Source organism: Crinia signifera, chromosome 1 (assembly GCF_055691185.1).
Source record: "Crinia signifera chromosome 1, ASM5569118v1, whole genome shotgun sequence".
In the NCBI taxonomy this organism is placed as follows: domain Eukaryota; kingdom Metazoa; phylum Chordata; class Amphibia; order Anura; family Myobatrachidae; genus Crinia; species Crinia signifera.
This window is the reverse complement of record NC_139217.1, coordinates 294599998-294625978: the sequence shown is the minus strand read 5'-3', so window position 1 is coordinate 294625978 and position 25981 is coordinate 294599998. Positions and strand designations below refer to the sequence as shown.

At 43.4% G+C, this 25981-nt stretch overlaps 1 protein-coding gene across 33 annotated transcripts in view; it reads right to left on the bottom strand.

The window, feature by feature from the left end:
• Positions 1-25981, bottom strand: part of PTPRD (protein tyrosine phosphatase receptor type D) — a 1589668-nt gene that overhangs the window by 977759 nt on the left and 585928 nt on the right. The window lies entirely within an intron of this gene.

The following is a 25981-nucleotide window of genomic DNA, read 5'->3' as shown; positions in this document are numbered from 1 at the left end:
AAGTTTTCTATATACAGTATATTACATTATATGCCATTGCACTCTTTGGCTGGAGGGAGTGTGCATATCCAGATGTAGCCGGGCTAATCTTTGCAGGGGCTGATGATTCTATTGCCAGCCCCGCCAGCGTCTGGCTACCACCAGGGGCACGTGCGCACGTGATGCTCGAGTGCCCCGTGGCAACGGAGCCTGCCGGCGGTCCCCGCTGCCTTCCCTGCCGCCGGTCCTCCTCACCGCCCCGACCCCCCGAAATGGGCAGCGTCTCCCTGAAGCGGAGAAGGGCAGGGAGATGCTGCCCAGCCGCCGTGATACTGAGACGTGCGTGCGCATGAGAAGCATGCGCGTCCCAGTCCCTATCACTGGCGCTCGCCGGGGAAAGGGATCTGGTGGGCGCCAGCCTAGGATGAAGCCTGCTACATCTGTATATCATCCGATGCTCTCAGTGCTGGCAATACATGGACGGTACTGAAGCCCAAAATCTGCAGTTGCCGCTGGAAGATAAGTATATTCTATTTTCCCTCTTTTCTGTGCCAGGCAGTTGCATATGCCAACCTCTTTGCCATTTTCCACCCTATACTAAACCATTTGCATTTTTCCTATGCCACTCCCCTGCCTTTTTCAGCACACACACACACACACACACACACACACACACACACATTATATATAGTTGAAAGTATTTACACAAGTAGAAACACCCATGAGCAGACCACCCAACCAGAACACTGGTCACGCCCCCCACTTTATTAGGTTCTGGCCACAACCCCTATTATTGCGCATAATAGGCCCTTGATCATTTTCAGCTCCAGGCCCATTTGCATCCATCTAGTTCAACCTATGTTTATAATAGTTTATCCCTTGTTGTATAGTATGTTCTGATATTTTAAATAAGGATTATGTTAATTATTCGTACCCATGGATGTTTTTTAACAATAAATGTTTATGCAACCTTATTTTAAATGTATTTATAGTGTCTGCTGACACCACTTCTCCAGGAAGAGAGTTCCAAAGTTTGACTGCTCTGACTGTAAAGAATTTTTTTCTTCTAGATGACCAAAATCTTTTTTTTTCTAATCTAAACTCGTGCCCTCACGTCCTAGATTCCTTTCTAGGGTGTTATAGCACTGCAGTGTGTTTCTTGGCCAAAAACTGCTTCACAAAGAAAGAGCTGTGTGGGCTGATGTGTTGTCCTCATAGGGGATGAAACCATTTTTTTCTACAACTCTGGACTCTTTCTTCTGATTCTTTTCTGCAAAGTTGTTAGAACTTCTTGTAGTAATGTTGATTTACTGTTGTGCATTCTGGTACCCAGTCTTCCAAAGTAACACCATTGATATCAAAGAAACTATACATATGGCCTTGAATTTGTGCTTTTTTCCTTCTTTGTAATGATGGGTTTTTCTATTGCCTTGATTGGCGCTTTGTCTCAGGATCATACTGGAAGATCCATGTTTCATTGTAGGTAATAACTTTAGCTGAAATATGTAAATCAACTTTAATTTGTTCCAATATGTTTGTACAAATTTGCTTTCAATTTTCCTTCTGCTTGGCAGTGAGAAGCCTTAAAACCATCTTAGCAAAAACTTTTGTCATGTTAAGTACACGTTTCTTGGTTGGTATATAACATTTCTACTATTATTTGGATGCTGAGTTTGAACACTTTAAATTTTTTTTTCATATTTGCATTTGTTTTTGGATGGGCAAAGCCTTCTGAGATTTTTATAGTTTTTGATAACCTCATGACCATCACTAAATTATTTATGCTAGTCAAACACAACTGCACATGAGAAACTACAATATGCCCTGTAAGCATCAGTTAGCATACGGAGATATTCAATTGCATTTGATGCCGTTTCAAAATGATAACTTAACACATTGCTCTACTTTTGAACTAAGCATTTTTATGATGCACAAAAAAAAAAAACAAATTCTTTAAATACTGTGTGACAGCAAATTATCTGTGAAAAAGGGGTTAAACCTGCATAATCATTTTGGGACAGTCCAAGGTCAATTATCCATCACTCCCTTAACTTATTTTTTTACAAGTAATAATAATAATAATTTTATTTCTATAGCACTCTTTTTCCAATAGGACTCAAGACGCTAAGCAGATAGAATGAATGCAATAGAGTACAGAAACAATGAAGTACAGAAAAGCGTTTCATAAACAATACTTAAGGGAATGAAGGAAATGCTTGAGTAAACAGGAAAGTCTTGAGTCTCTGTGCGGGGAACTGTGCGGGGAAGTGAGTTCCATTAGGTTGCATGGCTAAAAGCTTGACCCCCAGATGAACTACGGGAGATCCTAGGTACTAATAAAAGTCCTTCATCTACAGTTCGCAGTAATTGGGAGGAGTAATCAGAAGCTGCTTCAGGTACCTTGGGCCTTGATCATGTAGAGCTTCGAAACTCAGTAAGTCGATCTTGAAAATTATTTGCCATTTTATGGGCAGCCAGTAAAGGGAGTAGAGAATGGGAGTTGTGTGGCTGGAATGGGGCTGGTTGGTTAACAGCTTGGCAGCTGTGTTTTGTACCAGCTGTAATTAGTGTAGTTCTTTTGCTGGCTAGACCAAGATAGAGGGCATTGCAGTAATCCAAACGAGATGATACAAATCCATGTATGACTTTTGGCAGATCTTCATAGGGGATTAAGTGTTTAATTCTGACTATGTACCTCAGATGAAAGAATGAGGATTTGATTGTGGCTGACACCTGATGTTTAGGTGTCAAGCCACCATCCAGTACCACGCCAAGATTCCGCATAAGATGTTACTGTAAAAAAAAAAAAACATAGATTGAACAAGTTGTGATTTGTATGCAAGGAAACATTGTTGCACTTGAATCAAGATTCTTCATGGCTGTTTCACCAGGTGCTGTTCATCTTTTGATTTCTGGTATGCTTGCTGTTTTTGTTGTTGATTAGTGATCCCAATGATTTCAATGTTTTCTGAATTTGAGTGAAAATGAACAGTTGCCAGTTGTTAAAATCTTTGTCTTCTTCCCTTGCAAGCCCATTTTCAGACTACATTATTTGATCGTAATAAGTAGCTGTTTCAGATCTTCCTTTTCCAGTAGCAATGTGATAACGTCATCATAATGATTGTTATTGATAAGTCTTCCACCAAATTATACACCCCACTTTTCTTTGTATCGCCCTGAATCTTTAATGATTTTTTTCTGGGTAAAGTTAAAATAGATACTGTATGGTGAGAGGTAGTGCCGTAACTAGACATTTTGGTGCCCTGTGACAAAAAAGGGAATTGGTCCCCCTCATACTTATAAAAGGAAAAATGCACCCCGAAGGGGTACAGTTTGTGGGGATGGGGTGTGGTCACAGAATAGTACTAATTAACATTACACCACACAGAAGAGACCGTTATTCACCACACGGCCTGCACTCTATCACACTGACAAGCACCCTCACCCTGTGGCCTGCATTATATCTCATACCCTACCATCCACTAGGGCATGGTGGGAGAATAAAATAGTGTGCCGATCATAGCGAGGCACCGTTCCAGAAGCATTGCGAGCAAAGAGAGTGATGCAAGGGGATGCAGTACACTTCAAACTGTGTCCATGTTGACTGTGTCGACATTCGGGTAAAAAAACAGTGAAACCCACATGTCTACCTTTTGACTGTTGACCTTGTCCATGTCAACCGAATGCTTGTGTCGACCTTATGTCCTGTTGGCCTAGACACCTGTCGACCTAGTGGTGTCGACCCAATGCATGTCAACCTAGTTGGTGTAGACCTAACAACCCACACCCCCTGTTTGGATGGTCAATTCTTGCATGAGTATGAAATTAAAAAAAAGGTGGCACAGATGCCATGCACTTCTATTATTGTAATCCAAGCTAAGGCATCTTTAATGGCCTAATTCTAACATTAGCGCATTTTAACAGCAAATGAAAAATACAGTTGTTCAACTAATATATACAGTGAATTTCCAATGCATATCTGTAAAAAAAAAAAAAACATGATATTTCTGCATGAATAAGTAATATAAGAAACCAAAAAATACATTATGCATTTTAATTTCTTAGGACATTACTTCACACAATTAATTTTCACTGACCTGATGCTTAGAATAAAAATATTTTGGCTGTCTCCACAATTGGCAGCCATCCTGTTCTTGGCATCAGAATCACTCTTTGATTTGCTTGGCTAAAATTCTCTAAATACTTCATGTAATTGCTTTAAGTATTACTAGTAATAATGTTATTTTATGAAATGTGTATTGAATTTATTCATAAGGCACATTTACTGCAGCTTCAGTACCAAGTTCTTGTCATTATTGTTGCATATCTATCTTATATGGCCTTCAGGTGAACTTCACTTTTAGAAATTTGCAGAGTTTTTTCTTAGTTGGCTTAAGTGTGAGCAGATGTCATCCTACCTAGGCTTATTGCTATGAAAGGCTTATTCCAGCTTTATTAACACAGATAATATATCTAGTATACAAAAGTTTGTTTGTATGACTTGATGAAGATACTGTACAGCACTACTATTTCTTCTTATTAATATCATCGATTAAGCAGTTCTACATATAAAATGAAACATAGCGTAACAGGGCTTTATTTCTATTGTTCTGGCCATGCCCCCTGCCCATGCCCTCTGACCAATGATGTTGCAAGGCACACAGAAAAACCAGCACCAAGACCAATAATGTCTCAAACAAGGGGACATCGGAACCTGTAATTGTAGCATGACCTGGAGAGTCATGGTCCAGGTCCAGGTGGCTGCAGGATGACTGATTTAAAATGCACTCCATACAATGCTGCAGCTGATGTCCTGGCTGGAGGGTGTAATTCTAGGCACCCTGCTAGTCAAATGCATGGACCATAGGGAAGATCACCCTAAGCTCTAAGGTGCAGAACCAATCACACACCCCTATTGCTGGTGCCGAAATGACATTTTCATAAATCCACAAACTTTTGGTACTTGTTTCCTAGAACGGCCACAATCGCGGCCATCGTGTACCTTTAAGTTAAGGTACACGATGGCCGCGATGGACCCGATTTCCTTTGAAATCAGGTACATTTTGCCGGCAAAGGGAAAATCGCGGGCATCGCGTCGGTCGGGACCATTAACATTGGCCCCGACGCGACCGATGCGATGCCCGCGATTTTGCCATAGGCTTCAATGTTAAAATATGTTTTAACATTGAAATCGGGAGCATCGGGAGCACCATTAAAATGGCACAAGATGAGATGGATTCGATAAAGTCCATCTCACATAGTAAAAAAATGTGAAATGGGCCAATATGACCCATTTCACATTAGATATGGCCCCGTCGTCACCCCACTATTGACGTGAACCCGGAGCGTGGCGAGCGCAGCGAGCCCGCGAGGGGCGGCGGTGCGCGTCCTCTGACCTTTTCATTCCCCTACTATCCACGTCGGTGTGGAGTTGAGAATATATAGTGTGGCGAGCGCATCGAGCCACCGAGCCTGAAGTGTGGCGAGGGGACGGGTATATCTGTGAAGTTATACGCGTCCGCTCGCCACGCTTCGGGCTCGGTGGCTCACTGCGCTCGCCACACTATCTATTCTCAACTACATGCCGACGTGGATAGTAGGGGAATGAAAAGGTCGGAGGACGCGCACCGCCGCCCCTCGCGCTCGGCACGCTTCGGGTTCACGTCAATCGTGGGGTGGGGTTTACGCTGTCAAATTGGGGGTCTAGGGAATATTTTACATTGAATCCAATGTAAAATCGGGTCCCAGGGACCCTATTCACATTTGATTCAATAAAAAAATCGGGTCGGTCGCGTCGGTCGCATCGCATGCGACCAAATCGCATGCGATGCGATCGACGCAATTTTTCCGACACGACCACCCCGATGGAAATCGGTGTGGCCGTGCTAGGAAACAAGTACCAAACTTTTTTACCAGAGGTTCACACAAAACTCTATACTGTGTTAAAAATCCTGTATTGAAACATTCACATCTTAAAGTTCTAACTGGAACTTTGGGTTACAATAAAATGTTGTACAGGACTAGTACTTGGACAACTCTGCATCTGCATTTTATCATCTAAGTATTTCATAAATAACACATAGGGATTGATTCGGAGTCAAAAGTGGATACAAATGGGTACATTTGTGCATACAAGTTCACCCTTCCATGCAATTTTAAATTGAGTTTACAGGGAATGGAGACCCTTACCTGATGGATCTTTAAGACCTAGCATAGGACAGATGCAAGTGCCAATACTAATGATGATGGTTGTGGCCATTGGCGTAAAATGAATGAGCAGCACAGAACTACAGCCACAGATGCATGAACACTAACATCTGCCTACAGACACTTGATGTTTGATTTAGAATCAGTCCCATAAATACCACAACTAGCCCATAATCTTTTATCACAACAATGATAAAAAAAAATTGAAAAACACTTATAAAAAGTGTTGTATGCTTTTACATTTTTAACATAGTAGGAGTCCATGATGAACCTGCTTTGTAAAACTAGAGGTAAAGTAGTATATAATTAGATAACTACAGATCTTTAAGGGTCCCATAGAATTGTATGAAATCCCCCCCCCCCCCACACCAGTTAATTGCCATTCTATTGTATAGTAAATATTATTTTTGCTTTACACCTAGGCCTTTATTCTGATCTGTGCGGATATTCCCGCATTCTTACGGAGCGGTCCGCACGCCACGGTGTTTTGCCGCATGCGGCCATCGTCCGTAGAAACGCCCACGTGTACTCCGCATTCGGACGGACTCACTCTTTAAGAACAGGGCGTGTTTACGGACGACATACAAAGCATGCGTGTGCGGGAGAAACACTCCGATTCGGCACGGTATTACAGAGTATTACAGAGTATGCTCGGGAATACCGCATCCGAACGGGAGCCAAGCGGTGCTACCGCACGTAAGCGGAGTATTTACGCCAAACAACCCACTATAAAGTATCTTCTGCAATACATCACATGACCCACTTATTCAATTACCTATCCTCATAAAAAACTGCTTATTTGGAATTGGAATCAATTAGATTCCAATATATCCTTACAAGCATGCCTAACACATGCATTGCACACATTAACCCTTACAGCAATGTAAGTGCAATGCTTTGTATTACACCCTGTGTAAAAGATTATAAACAATCTACACATATACTATTTAAAGTGCAAATAAAACCAACAACTGTGAACTTGCATAAAGAATTTAATGAACTACACAATTAACAGAAATAAAAAAATATAAAATTAGAAATTAAATAAGAAGGTCTTTCAGGTCCTGCAGGTCTGCTTGAGCCAGCCGCAGATGGTGCTCCAGTCGCCGGAGGGCCCCACGCACACCCTCATCTGCCGGTGTGGTGTCATCTCTGGGCATGTCAAAGGGGCAACAATTAGTCATGTTATTCTTGCATACATTTCACATACTGCGACATAAATTGCACAAATGCTAGGTGACATGTGTGTATATATATATATATATATCTATGTAGAGCATGGGTCCTCAAACTGCGGCCCTCCAGATGTTGTGAAACTACAAATCCCAGCATGCCTTGCCACAGTTTTGCTATAAGGAAGTGTTAAAACTGTGGCAAGGCATGGCGGGATTTGTAGTTTCACAACATCTGGAGGGCCGCAGTTTGAGGACCCATGATGTAGAGAGATAGAGACACACATAGATAAATAGATATGACACATACATATATACATACATGCTAACTTATTTACTACATACTGTATTTTTTGCCCTATACCCTTAACTCTGCAGAAGACATAACAGTCATATTGTTTCTTCTCAGTCACAACCCACCCATGACTAACCAATGACAAGCAGGTCATGGCCTCCGTCAATAAGAACTTGTCACAATCTGCTCAGTCTAAGTTCAGTGATGGTTGGTGGCATGGGAGTTATGCAAATGTCAGGAATGCACAATACACATCCTCTAAATCATAATTCTGTCTAAACCAACCTACAATTCTGTGAGGGAGAAAAATAAATCAGAACTACAGGGGGGGTTTAGGTAGAGGAGGATCCTGGGACACTGCCAACTTGTGACTCCATTCCAAGGTAGCCCGGCCCATACTCCATTTATAGCATACATCCTACAGTTTATAAATAACATTCACCAACAATATAGATGCCACTATTTGATGGCTCATAATCTACGCTTGCAGCAGGTGATTTTAATCCACAAATGATCCACTCATCCCTTTACTCCTGGATCCTGTTTAACTACAACGGTTATGTGGCAGTCAAAATGGACCTCCAACCCATCCCACAAACCTGTGTAATTGAGAGGTGTCCTGGATGAAAGGGATGCCTTGGACTCCCCATCTAACCCGTACCTGTATCTGTAGCTACCCACTTTGGGGTCTATATGATTAGTATGTGCCCAAAATTTTTAAGCACCAGTGCTACATAACAAATACCAGTACAACTACTTCATGAATGATGCATTATGTAAACATACCGATCTGCGGCGACTCCGGTGCCTGGCACGCCTCCTCCCCCTCGGAACTTGATGTGTCCGGGGCAACCGTGGCCTCCTCAGCCCCCTCCTCCGCCATCTCCTCGACCACAACAACCTCCTCCTCCAACTCCTCCTCCACCTCCTCCTCCAACTCCTCCACCTCCTCCTCCAACTCCTCCTCCACCTCCTCCTCCACCACCACCAGCACCTCCTCCTCCACCTCCTCCTCCGCCACCAACACCTCCTCCTCCGCCACAAACTCCTCTTCCACCTCCTCCTCCTCCACCTCCTCACGCACCACCTCCTCCTCCTCAACCTCCTCCTCCACCATTTGCTCCTCCTCCACTTCCTCCTCCTCCACCCTTGCCGCCACCTCCTCCTCGGGGTCTCGGGCCTCGTCCTGGGCCAGGCCTGCCTCCGCCTCTTCACGGGCCTGTCGGGCTCGGGCTCGTGCTGTGTGGTAGAAAAAAACATCATGGTCAATGTCGGCTCATTGGGGCACATGTATTAATCCATAACAAGACATACATGGAAGGGTGATAATGATGGCAAACGATGCAGGAAAGTAGCTCCTTACTGTTAATGGACTCCAAATTGTGACATTTAAATTATTCAGTGATGGTTAGTAATTTGTTCACACATTACAACCCAGCCATTTATCAATGTGTAACACATATTAGATCGGGAACATTGTATGCATCAGAATCCTCAATGCTATGGCATTACATATAAAAGCCACATGACTGCATGTTAACCAGGAAGAAGCACACATAAGAGTCTATGGACTTTTAAACCCATGGACACCCACTTATCATGAGACACATTTTATTGCTTATATATGCTATGTTGTAAGTGCGAAATTTCATAGCTAAAATACTCACATTCAGCAATTTCGCCCCTTATCTGTTGGAGCAGCTGGGGCTGGCGCCTGCGGAGGTCCGACCACCGCCTCTCCAGCTGCCCGAGGGACCTCCGCACCCGAGTGCGGGCGTAAATCCGGCGCCCTGCCGCAGTGTACGCCCTCCGCTTATGGCGGTTTGTTATGAAGGGCCCCGCACGGCCCAGCCTTGTCTCCATGACGGAGACAAGAACCCTGAGCTCCTCATGTGTGAAGGGTTCTGCCCTTCGTGTCTCCGCCATGTTGACAATAGCATATATCAACCAATCAGGTGGTGGCATTGGTTGATCACAGTTATTTGTGTTAATAACTTTATTGTTCATTTTTACATTAACAGCGTCTCTGCGCCAACACAAATGGTGACAAATTCGCATGCCTTCAAAACAGTAGTGTTGATGTATGCCAATGAACAAATCTGATATATATAAAACACAGTGTGTATGCACTTAGCAAATCCAATGAGGCCGCGCTCCGCCAAGCAACGCGTGCTATAGCTTAGCAACGCATAGCTGTACTTAGCATTACTTACTCTATGCATATATGTGTATGCGTACATTTATGTGTAAAAGACACATACACACACTTGCAGGTATCCTGAAACCAGCATTATACACCAGCCCTGGCTGCCTGCCTGCCTGCCTGCCTGCCTGGCTGCATGCTCCTTGAAATGTTGAAACATGTGAATAAATTCCAACATCATATATATAGATATATATATATATATATGCAAACAAATCATACATCAACACAGGAAATAATCCCCAACACATGATAGAATAAATCAATGTACTCACCAGTCATCAGGGATAGTATCAACTACAATAATGAAGATATAACAAACACATAAGATCCCTTGTCCAAGGTATAATAATTAGCACCTATATTGAACTTCCCCCAAAACTAAACACATATGCTAAATATCTCCTATTTCTTTGCCATTAGGAGGGCAGGCTGGCTAATGTTCGTTTTGTAACACTGACAACTAACACACTGGACTTATTTGAAGGGGTGATTGTGACTAAAATGGGTGTGTTATGTCAACTCAATAACATGTACCTGAAGTATCTTTGCGCCACAGAGTCCCGCAGCTGGTATCCCCTCCGGCATTCAGGGGCGCGGGATGGGCGCATGGGCGGATCTTGCGGCTCAGATGGTACCTCCCACTCATCAAAGGGTATCTCACGCCGCACAGCAATGTTGTGGAGAAATATACACAGGCCCACGATCCTCGACACCATTTCAGGCGCATATTGTAAGTCACCACCAGTGCGGTGGAGCACTCTAAATCGACCTTTTAAAAGGCCAATTGAGCGCTCCACCACTTGCCTGGTGGCAACATGCGCCCGATTGAATGCCTCCTGTGGGCCCGGTGCTGGGTAGCTGTACGGCGTAAGTAGCCAGGGCGTACATGGGTAACCGGAGTCACCCAGAACCCACGCATCACGGCCTTCCAGCTCTTAGAGTCTTTGCCATATCCCGGTTTGTCGGATGACATGAGAGTCATGGGCACTTCCGGGAAACTTCGAGTTGAAGGCGAGAATCTCCATGGATGGGCCACATACCACCATCACGTTCAGTGAGTGGAACAATTTGCGGTTCCTATATATCTTCTCACTTCGAGATGGAGGCACAAATGGTACATAGGTGCCATCCACAGCCCCTATCACATTAGGGAAGCCAGCAATTTGATGGAAGGCCTGCTGGCTTCTGCGCAGGGTCTCGGTGGCAAATGTCATGGCCATGAAGTGCCCCTTGCGCCTGAACATGGCCGACGTCACACGCCTCAGGATTCGGCAGAAGGCCGGCTGAGATATTCCAGCAAGTACTGCCACTACTTGTTGGAATGATCCTGAGGCGCAGAAATGCAACACCGCCAGCAGCTGGGTGTGAGGCGGAATTGCTGTCGTGATCCCGTGTAGAGGTTCCAAATCGCTCTGAATTAGGGTGAGCAGATCCAGAATTACATGTGGGGGTAACCGGTACCTAGTAAGTACCTCATCATCGGGCATAGCAAACAGAGTCACCCGTGTGCGATAGATTCTAGCACGTCCTGGCCTCCTTGGGCGACGAGTGGGGAGAGCCGCAAGTGCCCTTAGCCTCCTCTCCATGTAGCGCAGAATAGCTTCTGCAACCTATAAAGAAATGAACATAAATACTGATGCACCTATGCACATAAAGGCCATATCCCACTACAAATTGATTTGTAGCCTTCAATACGTACAATAGATGGCCGCCCCGTGTAATCCCGCAGATCCATTTGACTCTCTAATGATGACACAATAATATGAACTCAATACACACCGTCCAAAACACACATATAAAGGTGTCAGCATTTTTTCACGACATCATGTACTATGAGACATTTCATCTATTGCTGGGACATGTTGTCCTGCAATAGATGAACCCACACATGTTTAAGACCTGTGAGTGAAATAGTGAACATGTGACATGTTGCAATAATGATACACGCACTTTGCTGGCCCAACAATCTGTAGTCAGTGAGGCAATGGTGCATACATTCATACACTTACATTGTTAATGGATATCATATCTACAAGGAGCATGGAAGAGCTTACCTTAGACCCTGACAAGTCCAGATCTGTAGACAAATGATTCTAGCAGCAAGTCACTATTTATAGGGCTCTCACATGTGTGGTCTATAACAGTAGAGATGAGTCTTGCATGATTTGTGGCCTGGATTATCTAAGGGATTGGGCTACTTTTAGCTTGCAATAAAACGCCACAATACCACAGTAGTCATAATTCAAATGTCATGTAATGCTAGCAAATAGCATGTGTATTGTGCAATAGTCCCAGGTGTATCCGAAGATTCTATGCAATGTTATCATTGGTGACCAGTATTTCATTTAGAACTTTCGCCAGGTTTTCCACAATGGAATTTCCGCCACCGTATGCGGCGCGAAAGAACAGCGACGTACGCTCACGCACGGAACGCAGCTGCCGCTGATGTCCGCCAAACAGGATACACAAACAGTATATAAAGGTGTATTAGAGGGTGACAATGTTGTTGCTAACATGTCTGGCTCCCAACCAGAGCTAGACCCAGAGCTGCAGCAACTTTTTCACCAGCTGGACTCCAGCACCACCTATGTGCCACTGCACATGCAGGCAGTGGGTAATGAGGAGGCTGCTGGCCCTTCTACAGCAGGCCAAGCTGCACCTGACCATTCTACACCAGGGCAACCTACACCTGGCCCTTCTGCAGCAGCCCAACCTGCAGCTGGCTCATCTGCACCATCAGCAGATTTGTTTGGAACACAACAGGGGACTTCACAAGGTAGTACCATGGCCAGCACTTCAAGTGCAGCGACTGGTGCCAGGGGGCGTGGCCAGGGACGTAGCAAGGGCCGAGCCAGTGCAACAGCGGAACCACCAAAAAAAAACAAGCCATATGAAGCACAGGAGCTGGCCATCCTGGTTCCCCGAGCACGTGATTGGATAGAGTGTCCATCCGAGAAGCTGACACACACACGCAGATGGAAGATTTGGGAACAGATCACGGAAGAGATTAATGCAGTTGCGCCACAAGTTCGTGAGACGGACCATGTGAAGAAGAGGCAAGTTGTTTTGTCAAACATGTGGCCAGTAATAGCCAAGTAATGATTGAATTGATGCTTCTATGCATTTTGCAAATGGCACATGAGGTTGTTACGATACACATACATTATTGCCATGTTATTTCCTTGAGAGTTAGAGTAGGGTGATTGTGAATGTGTATTGTAACGGTTGATATCATAGTTGCATGTAATATTATATATGGGACATTAATCACATGTCGTAAGATGTAGCACATAGCAATGGCTGCAACAGCTAACATTGAGAGTGACATGTATTAATATGTCAACTTACATTGCAGGTGGCAGGACTTCAAAAGCACCCTGAAGAGGAAGATGACCAAGCGGTGGGAACACAGCCAGACATCTGGGGCCGGGCCCATGCCATCAGGGCTAGAGCTCACCCCCCTGGAGGTGATGGCCGAGAGCTGTATAGCAGTTGAGGAGATCAGGGGGGTGAGCACGATGGATAGCGAGGCCCCAGCTGAAGTGTTTGCGTCTTTTCTGGAAGGTAAATATTGGTCATGCCATAAACTTGTGCAAGTAATTATCGTAGAATGTCTCCTAATTGTGTTTATCTTTTCCCACAGACACCCCACCGCTTGGTGAGGACTCTGCTCAGGAGGTGGAGGAGTCCGTGCCACCTGGCCCCAGAGGTAGGCCTGTGCAGCAGCAGGCATCGGGCCAAGCCGATTTGGCCGCCTTGGCCCAGGTGCTTGGGGACATCAACCAGCAGGGAGACTTGGCATCAGAACGGATGCGTAGGACCGAGGAGATCCTGGCGAGCTTGGTCAGCACCCAGCAGTCCATGGCTGCGAGCATGCAGGCCATGGCTGAGTCACATCAGGCCATGGCTGCAAGTGCTCAGGTGCTGGCCGAGCAAGCCACCCGCCAAAATGATCTCCTCCTCCACCATAATGAGCTTATGGTGGAGCTGATTACCAGCAACAGGGTCCTAATGTCATCCGTTTCTGGTGCATTACCAGCGGCAACACTCCCTGCTGGCAGGAGGGGTAGACCAGCCAACCCCTCCACATCATCTGCTCCACCTGCCCCAGCATCTGGCCGTCCCCGAAGAGCTGCTGCACAGGCCAAGGAGCCTACCAAGGCCAAACGTGGTCGGAAATGAACTTGTGGCTGCATTAATCTCCGCCGTTATGTGTTCCCAAATCTTCCATTGTGCTGTGTGTGTCAGCTTCTTGTGTCCAATCACGTGCTCAGGGTAACCAGATGAGCCCTTGCTTCATATGTCCTTAGTGGTTCCCCTGTTGCCCTCTTTTGCCTGCCATTACTGTCAGCTGTACTTGAAGTGATGGCCATGGTACTATCTTGTGAAGTCCCCGGTTGTGTTCCAAATGATTGTGCTGATGGTGCATATGAGCCAGCTGCAGGTTGGCCTGCTGCAGAAGGGCCAGGTGTAGGGTGCCCTGCTGTTGAATGGTCAGGTGCAGCTTGCCCTGCTGTACAAGGGCCAGCAGCCTCCTCATTTCCCACTGGCTGCATGTGCAGTGGCACATAGGAGGTGCTGGAGTCCATCTGTGTGCAATTATATATGTTTTGTATTATTATTTATTTTGCAGCATTCCTGCCATGTTGTTTATTGTTTGTATGTATTATTTTATGGTCTTTGCATCACACTGGCATTGAGTGTGACATGAATATAAATAAATGTGTTTACTTTACCCAAAATGTGTGGTTTCATGAGTACATGTCGAATACACATGTGTATTGATAGTATTAATATTCTGTCATGTCAATTGTTAGCAGTTTTTAAGTGTCTGAGAAGTACAGCATATGTGGGGGACTAGTAAGGTTTCCTTGAAGCAGCAATGGTTTCAATTAAAGCACTGACAAGCGTCCTATTAGTGAGTAATGAGTAAAGGAGTATATTCTATTGGGTTCAGGTGTTAATGGTTGTAGTCATTAGGCGTACGTTCGCCTACCGCATGAACGAGTGGTGTCCGCAAAGCAATAGTACACTTGTGGACACCGCACATTTCAGCCCTTTTTGATCGCGTGCATTCGGAGTGGTTTCCGAATGTACGCCCCCCAACATAAGTGTACTCCCCCGTGTCCGCCCATGTTTCCGCCCCGTTTTGCCCACTTTGAAACTACGCCCATGTGTCATTCCGCATGACGCCCATAATACGCCCCTATTTCCCGACTGATAGCGGTGACCAGTTTTGGACGGTATTTGTCCGAACTGGTACCGAGTCAAGGCGTGGCACATGCGCGTAGCGTTCTCCACGCATGCGCAGACGCCGTAAAGACGCGATCCGTAAGAACGCGGTAAAGTCCGCATCAATCAGAATAAGGGCCCAAATTCTGAGATCTGAAACTGTTCTTGACCTATGTGAAATGCTTTGCTGGCTGTGAAAAACTAAAACTTGTAGGAACTGTAAACTTACTGTAAATTGCTGGATATTTCCTTATCGATAATAATAAAAAGACCTATTTAACAATATACTGTACATCATTAAATGTCCAGTTCATACTGGAAGAAGCACATTCAAGTAACCAGTAATTGATTTCTCTCTTGTGTGCACTCTACTGGCAGAATGAAAAGACATGCACTACCAACCACTTGTCTTCATTTGTGTTAAGACTATGAAACAGGAATATAAGATGTAAAATTGTTTGTAGGCGTCACAAACCAACACAAAATGTAACAGATGTGTTAAGTACAGCAATTTGACAAGTTAAGAATCAAGTTCTATGAGTAAGTGAAAAATAATATTCAGTAAGTTTTCCTTCTCACTTTACTGTATAAATAGACCTGTTAAAAGTTGACACAATGAAAGGTAAAACGTTATGAAAAATCACACATTCAGAAAATGCGTCATGGATTATATGGAAACAAAGAAGAAATGAAGGTGATCAGAGTGCGCTTAGTGGGATATGCAGTAGGAAACAAGTATCAAAAATACTTAATATCCAGATGGTATCCTTATAGATGACAGTAATTGTATTTATTTAAAAGTCAGGTAAAAGTTCATGCAATCAAACAAACATTCCAATGCCAATACTGAACTTTGTAAGTCGGACATCCAAGGTAAATTTTTGATATTTAGGACTTGGCTGAACGTGCTGGGTAATAGAAAGTAAAAGTTACCGACAGTCCCGTGTCCGGCACAGTCAATGATTGAGCTGCACATTGTTCCTGCCGTGAGATAATGGATATTTGAGAGGAAATCTGTCTCTCCCAAACTGCAGCCTTGGTCCCGGCATCCAGCGGGGCTGTCAGTTTTGGGCATTGGTTTCAATCTGGGTTCGACTCCAAATGGTAGGAGATAAAATTGCTAAAAGAATTGTTGGTGACCACGTCCACCCGCTGCAGTTTGGGAGAGACAGTCTTCCTCTCTACAAATATCCATTATCTCAAGGCAGGAAGAATGTGCAGCTCAATCACTGACTGTGCCGGACACAGGACTGGATATAACTTTTTACTATTACCCAGCCCATTCAGCCAAGTCCTAAATATCAATAATTCACCTTGGATGTCCGACTTACAAAGTTCAGTATTGGCATTGGAATTGTTATTTGTTTGCATAAACTTTATCTGACTTTTAACTAAATACAATTACTGTCATCTATAAGGATACCATCTGGACATTAAGTATTTTTGATACTTGTTTCCTACTGCATAACCCACTGAGTGCCCTCTGATCACCTTCATTTCCTCTGTTTCCAAAAATCTACTGAATAATTGAATTAGTTCTGAAGGAGTAATTGTGGCTGCTAGTTTTTGGCCCATCTGATTTATTTACACACACCTGCCTAGAAACATTTCTCGTCATGGATTATATGTTTACAAATCTGAGAGTGGTTGCAATTTGTATTATGGAATCAGCTATACAATATATTTCTTATAAAGACCATAGTGAGTGTGACGGAACAGGGCCACGCCCCTGTCCGCTATGTGTTTTTCTACCGCCTCTTTCTGCGCTTCAGCAAGAGGATTGTAAAAATATCACTGACTGTATTTGCTTCTGGGCTTTATTCCCCAGGCTTCTGTATACCGGGGACATCACAAGACTGTATTCTCTATAGCAATAGAATGTGACTTATTATATACCAGATGTATCGGGAAATAGTCCCTTGTGTTTATAAGTGTTGCGCCTATCAGGGCATATACCCCTGAGCCTGATAGGTGTCTGGCATAGTATGTACGGGTTATTGCATGGGTGTGATGTCTTCCTGTCCCCCCGTCCCCCCCATGGTCACAAACCCCCCTGCATAGGAAACAGCAGTCAGCTGAGGGGGCTGTGATATCACAAATGACTACAAGGGGTTAACATGATTCATTATACGACCAGAGGTGGACCTCCCCCTTATCAGCATAATTACCTGGCCTTTGTTCTAAGGGGAATCATTGCAGACTACATGTCTCCAAAACCACAGGGGGTCTCAATATAGCTCTGAGACACGTTCTAAAGAGCAGGATTGAAATCCCTCCAATCAGGACACTCCGTGAGGTCACCAGGGGAGCGGAGCATTCTGGGAGGGTGGAAGTTTTGAAGAGGGCATGCACCAGGGGTGGGGGTTGTTGTTGAGCTGAGAGACTGCAGAGGACACAGGTGGCTGCCAGGACCCAAGCCTGTCCACCTGGGAGATGGGAACACAGCCAAGCATATTGCCCCACCAGAGCAATCACATGCCCCGGGCTTAGGTGTTCTACTTTCTGCATCCATCCAGGATCCCTGACCCGGCAAGGCAGGATCCCAGGGGAGGAAACTGAGGTCCCTCCAGACCCCACCAGAACATCAGCAGTGGGCAATCGGCCCTGGCGTAGTGGATCCCATACCACAGCCAGCGGTTGCATCCAGCGTGCCAGCACCCCGACGGCACCCACAGGCCAAGCGGCTGGGATTCATCACCTGCAGGATCGGCAGCGGGCATCGGCCCTGGCTCAGTGGAGCCCATACATCCGCCGGGGGTTTTGCATCCCCCTCACCAAGGCTCCACCAGCCTCAGCTCAGAGACTGCCCAAGGTGACTATTGACTGTGGAAGGGAAGGGGAAGTGTTCATCTTTGTGTGGTTCTGATAATAGTTAGTGTGTGCTGTGTTATGTAGTAGTGCTACCTGTATTGTGTAGTGTTAGTGGTGTGGTTATGGTTTTCATATGTACTGTTAATATGAAATAAAGGTGCGTTTTGTACCTTGCTTTTGTGGCCTTACTGTGTGATCCACGAACCGAGGTCCTCCCGGGACTGTGAACTGCTGTAAACACTGCCTTTCTCAAGGCGGATACGAGCGATAGGTCCCTCTGTGCACCCATGAGCCCGGGAGTCCTCACAGTGAAACATTAGGGTTATCGGGTGATCTGTCGATTATACTGTATTTGCAGCAGTGGTAAACTATTAACTTTCAACTCCATTCATTTAACTCAACAGTACAGGGAGGATCATAACACTCTTTAAGCTCTACAACAGCTATGCTGGCTGTTTCATTCAACCTGCAAGTCAAATGCAGGGGCTGTTGGTCAATGATGGTACTGCTCCCAGAGCTATTCAATTGTTACTGCTGATGCACATGAACACATTATTTCGATTCACAGCCTCCTGAGCTGGCATGCAGATATCATTGAAAAGTTTATCTTGTGGGGTGCCCAAACTGCAATATGGATGTGCTAATCAGGGCAGTGTATGGGTTTAGTAACTTTACATTGATAAATCTAGTACGTTAAGGTACTACCTCTGAGATAAGTAATAAATCACATTGATTGGCAGAAACAACTGAATAGCTATTTATGGCCGCAAAAAAAAGGAACATCTATAAGTGAAACATATATTATGGTTTAATAATGACAAAAAAAGTATTTATAAGACTTGATAAACAAACAAGAATGGTCTAAAATATGTATGTGCCAATTTTATAACCAGCTTCTATAAAGCATTTACAAAACAAAAAAAGTTTAAAACATTTTTTTTGCTAAATTATTGTCATTGTTTATCAGCTACAGTATTGTAGACTAGCCACAAGAACTAACTACAAAGGGCACATAAAACTATGACAGTAGTGCTGCATTTATGATTTTATAAAAAATAGTTGTCTGACCACCATGCATAAAACTGATCAAATTCGAGACACACTTTTTGTTTAGGATCAATGGAAAACTAGAAAATATTCATGACAACATTAGGGATTTGTATAGAGCTATTTCTGTGAATCTAAATGACTTCACAGGTACTGTATGCTTACATATTACAAAGATGTGCTTAAAAGCGCTGAATCTGGAACAAGTCTCCTGTGTCTTTTTACTTACACATGTCTGGAATTTCATTATTGCTTTTGAAATACTTTTATATTGCGGTTTTGACTGTGATGTTTTGGCAGGATTTCAACATAAAAACAAATAGAAATAACTGGCAAAACAGCAAAGAAATCTTGTTAAAAACCCAAAAGAATACAGATAAATGATATTTCCATATAAACTTAAAGTGATTTTATGTTATCATTTGTATTATATGCTTAGACAGAAAAAGGTTAGCAATATGATTACTTATAATAGCGATATGTTCTAATGCCTAGATTTTTAATGTTATAGTAGTTAAAATATTAAAAGAAACACAATTAAGTTTAATTACAAACAGTACATGTGAAAATATGAAACATCCTACAGTAGCTTATGCCAGACAAGAGTTGGACCTTATCTGATTCTCAGAGGCACCTCAAAAGTAGTGGATGACATATGTACACATTAAAGATTTATGTATGTCAATTTTTTTAGTAATAAACACACTTTTAGGCCTTGTCCTAACATTCTAGTGTAAAGTATCTAAAAGTAGAGATGAACAAATTGAAACAGCCAAAGATTCCATTTTAGAGATTTTGAGTTGCCCAAAATGTTTCAAATAAATAATGGCCATTTGGCAATCAGGATAAATACAATATAGAATATAATGGAACTAATTAGCAGGCATCATCAAGTTACAGGACGGAAAGCTCCTGTTGGCATCGCTTATGATAATGTATGAGTAATTTATGATTATCTCCCAATATAGTGATGCAGAGATGCCATAATGTAGACACACTTCTGCAGATTTAATTACAATGGGAGGGAATTCAACTAGTAGCAATAATGTCACCCCAATGAGTAAGTGCAGCTATGTTTTACAGCTATGGTACTGCTGATTGTGCAGACTTCTGTTTGGAGCCACAAAGGGCTGCAATAAACAAAGGCCAAGCACTGATGGGACATTTACATGTTGTCACAATAACAACTCATGTGTGGAAATACCTTCCACATGTCACATCCTGGCAGAGGCGTAGCGAGCCCGGAGCCGGCGGAGCTCACTCTCCGGGCGCAGGAACATAGCATGGCGCCGGAGCTATGCCGTCACACCGCTTGCTCGCTCCCCCGCTCCCCTGCCCGCTGTGTGCGGGAGAGACGTCCGTGCTGCTATGTAAAATTCATTCATAGCTCCAGTTGGACCGCTAGCCAATAGGCGCTCGCGGTCCAGCAGCCACCAGTTGATTGGCTGCTGGACCGCAAGCGCCCATTGGCTAGCGGTCCAGTGGGAGCTATGAATGAATTTTACATAGAAGCAGCACGTCTCTGCCCCGGGGGGGAGCGGGGGAACAGCCACAGTAGGACACATTACAGCAGCACAGCAGCACAGCAGCACAGGAAGGGGGGAGCGGGGGAACAGCCACAGGAGGACGCATTACAGCAGCACAGGCAGGGGGGAGCGGGGGAACAGGGGAACAGCCACAGGAGGACGCATTACAGCAGCACAGCAGCACAGGCAGGGGGTGAGTAAGGTCAGGTGTACTCCCACCCTGCTGCACCCCACCCTCGCACCCACCCTGCTGCACACTAGTGCAAATCCACCCTGCTGCACACTACTGCACCCACCCTGCTGCACCCTACTGCACCCACCCACCCTGCTGCATACTACCGCTCCCCCCCTCCCTCCCTGCTGCACACCACTGCTTCTGGTATTGTAGTTCAGTGTCAAAGAGTATTCATAGCAGTTGAAAATTGACTTATGAAATACTGTAGTAGTACAACCATGCCCCACTCATAAGGGATGATGCCGCCTGGCTAAACCCCTTATGGCACCTGAATCCCATCGCAAGCTTGCTAGGGGCTGTGTACACAAACACATTCCCTCACATGTGGCCGAAATCATTACTTCAGCCTTCACTCTGAAAAATATGTCCATACTTACTTTTCAGATGCCCGCAGATTGCTAAATTGGGGGCGGGCGCTGACTACATGTAAAGTCAATCGCCTGCCCTGAGAAGGCATCGCCACGCTTGTGTGTGCAGCGGAACGCCCACCCTTTTTATGGGGATGGTCATAAAAATGTTGGCGTTTCCCTGCATAACAGTCACATTTTACAGATACACAGGTGGTCTGGAAAACACAAACTATTGGTAGTCCTCTATAACTGGTTTGACCAACCCTGCCTTAAGGCATAGACATCAGATAATTAGTAACTGCAGGTGTATCACATGAAATACTCCCCAAATAAAAAAATATTTTATCCTTTGAAAATATTGATTGATGAAATTCATGTTTTTTAATGAGGGTTCCCTTTAAATGCTCTTCATGTGGGAGTATAGATGTTCAACACTTGCAGTAAGTAATGGTGATAAATGGTATTTGCTTTTTATCTGTGATCCAGGGCATGTTAGAAACCAATACAAAATAAAAGATGTAATTTACTTACTAAATTCAAACATGCCTAATATTTTTCTGTTTCATTTTTTAAATGATTAGGCAAGCTGTAAAATCTCTGCCTCGGTTACATAATGTACCCATTTATCACGCCTAAGGGCTTAGTGAGATGAATTATGTAAATTACAATATGAAATTTCATATTTTATAAGTCATTTATGATTGACCATATTTGAAGTAAAATGATTTCTACTGAAAGCCTAGTAATTATTGTTATAGTCTCTTTTGCATAAATTTTAGATTCAAAAGCAGTTGGCTGAATACCTCTTCTACTTAAGCGACATGTCCTAGTAAATGTTTCAAAGAATGGACTGTTATAGAGGGCTGAATATGACACACAAGAGTGTGTTATCGACATACAATATTGTGTATTTGCTCAAATATAAATAAAAAGCATACACAAGGAAGAATAAAGACTATAGTTTTAGTTATGTCTTGGGTGATCCTTATAATTATGTTTTTTTAAATGCTAAATTGCATTTAAATTATTTTACCAACTTGAAAGGACATTTACACAGATGTTTCCTGTTTCTAAGGGACAAGAATGTAATATATTTTTAATAATCTGATGTATTTAATTTCAGAAAATGATGCCGAAATTCACATTTTAAAAGAGATTTTATTGTTATTTAAAAATTTAAATATCCAATTAATTGAACCCAGCATATGCTGGGTCACAATATTTATGGATGAACAGAGATGGGAATGCCAGGAGTTAGAATACCAATGCTGACATCCCAACAGGGGTTCAGTAAGTATACTTACATTTTCCTTGCTCTCCCATAACCCCCTGCAGCATCAGGGCCAGATTACCAATGGGGCAGTATGGTGCTGCAGCTCCAGGACTCCACATAAAAATAGGCCCACCATCATAACAGCATTATGATCACCAGCTGGTCACATGGTTGGCCATAAATCATTAGTATTAAAATTGCATTTCTAGTCTCCACTCAAAATGATGCAACTTTGTTTATATATTTAGGGAGACACTGGGGCTTATAGTGCATGGGTTCTACATGCCTACATCTAATTGGCCTCACTTCTCATAATAGGCCCTTGAACATTTTCAGTTCCTGGCCCATGAGGCCCTTACTCTGGCCTTGCGCAGCATAACCCTCTCATTAGTGTCTAATCCCAACATTTCTCCAATGCATCCTAAACCTGACACTCCCACCCTGCAGCCTAACCCTAAGGGCTATTTCACATGCTCTGGCTCCTGCCGGGCGGTGAAACCCTGCACGGCCAAGAAGCCGTGCTGCTTTCAGAAGTTTTCAAGGGTGGGGATGGCCACAGCCCGGCAGCCGGCCCTTCCAGTGGTGGGATCCAGCTGCAACCGGGCGGCCGGGCCATGGCCGTCCCATGTGAATGGACACAATTGTGTCTATTATTAACTACTGTGTGCCGCACGGCATTTGGCCGGAGCGTGTGAAATAGCCCTTACCCTCCCGCAGTCTATCCCAAACCTCCTTTTCTGGTGAAAATCTTGTGGCTGCTATTTGGAATACCAACTAGGTCGGTGATGGATAACCTTGACACTTCAGCTGCGAACAACACATCCCGGTATGTCCTGCATCAGTTTTACTATTTGGTCATGCTAAAACTGATGTAGGGCATGCTGGGTTGTGTAGTTCAACAACTGGAGTGTCAAGGAAAGCCATCACTGAACTAGGTGGTGTTTTGTTGTTGGGATGTTAAGCGTATCCTGCTGAGTAACCCCAGTCCAACCTCTTTCCCTATACAGTTTTATTTGTTTTTATTAAAATAATATCTTTTGTCAAGAAAAAATCTGTGCATTAGTAATTAAAAATATATGTTTTCAAAGCATACACGTGCCTATACTGATTAAGGAACTACTTTACCTAAGATTCTTGCATTTGGTTTATTTTACTACCTAGTAGGATTGCACTGTTGTTAAACTATTAGGTTTGTGTTTCAGTGCTTTTAATTAAATTTGATTGCCTGTCTCTATAATAGTTAAGTTAGCAAAGTTACAAAGCACTTTTCAGTTAATGCATCCCTTGATGGTTGTTCATTATTAACTGCTTTTAAAATGGCTGTTCTCAACACTCATTTTATAAATATTTAAGTAATTGTATTTCTTTAGCATAAAATGTTAAATGTTGAATATAGGTATTTGGCTGGTAAAGTAATTTATATTATGAGATAATATAGAAATGTATGCTTTCAAACAATGACTGCCCGTACAAATTGTAACAATATTTCACAGCAACAGTGATCAATGAATTTGCAAGGAACTCTGTGACTTACTGCTTCTATCAGTACATTTTCTTCAGAACTAATTAATCATAGCAATAACATAAACAATGTGAAAAAACAACAAGTAATTGAATTGAGCAATAAAATTCTAAATAAAAACATTACTCACATAACTTGTCATCTATAAACAATTAGATTATGCTATGGAACAAGGTACGCTGAAAAAGGCATCAAATTGCAGCACAAAATTGGTGTCCCATTTATGCACACTGTAACAATTTTATAGATATTACAGGCACACAGATTTTTTTTATAGCAGATAAATATAATATAATTGATTAGGTTCAGTGGCCAAATTTTAGTAAGTTTAAATTATCACTTTACACATTAATAACAGAAAACAACTAGACAGCTATTGATTGCCACTAACCGGATTTACCCGGATCTGAAAATGGGATCTTAATGGCTATCAAAAACATGTGACAGCATATAGCCAATAACATCCCGTTTTGTGATCCGGGTAAATCCAGAATTGCACATCTCTAATCATAACCACTGGCAAATTTGAAGCAAAAACTCACAAAGTTACTCTACATTAACTGTCCCTAGAGAACAACGTCAGTCTTTCTATTCTAATGTTCTCAAATTCTGCACTAACAATTACATATAGTCTGATATTTCTGGTACTGTAGTTCTATCTTTTTGTATGGCCCTCCTGATATAAATATGGTGTAATCACATAGTGCCTATATAGGAATTATGTGTGACATACATTTTAATTGTAGCTGATCAGAGTATTACTGCAAATGTAGACTCAGTGTCACATGATGCCTTATTCTGCTTGGTGCTGTACGTTCCGAATTCTTTTGTAAATGACCAAACACCACTCTGTGCGGACATTCTAAGAGCACACGCCCACAGGTCGTCCGCATCCATTCGGACGGACTCTCTAAGAAGAGGGAGTGTCTTCGGACTACATCCAAACATGCGTGTGTGGTGGGAACACAAAGATTGTGCACGGTCTTACAGCGTCCGAACGGACGGGAAGCTGGCCGTACACACCGATTCGGTGTATTTCCGCAAACCTCACTACTCTATTCGGACTCATGCATCTGCAACATGACACACTTATGCAATTAGCCAACCTCATAAAAAATGGATTATTTTTAAATGTAATCAATTAATTCCTAATTAATACTTAAACACATTACTAGCACTTTAGATTAACCCTTACATCATGTTAAGTGGTATTACTTCATTGTTGCCCCTTTACCTGTCTTAGTGGTTCCAATTGAACCTGTGAATAGAGTGTAATTAATCACTAATGAGTAGAGGAGTGGATTGTACTGTGGTCAGCTGAGAGTGCTTCAGGTGTGGGCGTACTAATTGGGCGAACCGAATGCCTAGCGCATGAACAATTCAAACCGTGCCTTGTGTACGGCCGCATGACGCCCATATTACGCCTATATTTCCTGAGTCAATTCGGTGCACATTTCTGGACGGTATTGGTGAGAACGAGTGTGGAGACACTACGTTGCACATGCGCATTGCGTTGCCTACGCATGCGCAGATGGCTAAAATGCGCCCTCCAAAAGATTTCGGAACGGACCACACCAAGCAGAATAAGGCCCATGGGTTCCTTCTGATACTCTAAAGCAAGAAAAAAAGATTGTAACAATGGTATTTTAATGGATGCGATGGCTGTGTTTAGTACATATATATTTACATATATGTACTGGGCCCCCTGAAATTGAACCTGCCACTATTTTCCCAGTGATGTCCTATGTAAGATTGTGTGTGTACAGAGGATAGAGGATATTTGCTATTTCATGTGTTGGTGTCATCTTCTAATGGATGCAGGGTGTGGGTGAGGGGCACCCTTAAACCTTGGGCCCATGTGCCTCTGGATTGTACTCAATAATGGGCATGTGCTAAACTCTTACTGTTCCCATGGCAGTTGTCTGGTCTACCTTTCCATTGGCCAGTGAAATTTGGTGTCAATGCTCATTTCTGTACCAATTTACGAATGCAGTTTTCTTCTACTATCCTTGCTGGTACCCTCACTTTGTTCTCTATAAGGTCAATCACACATACTCTTTGTTCTTTTCTTCTTTTTTTTCAGTGTTGTAGGTTTCATAATATAGGAATACACATAATATAGGAAT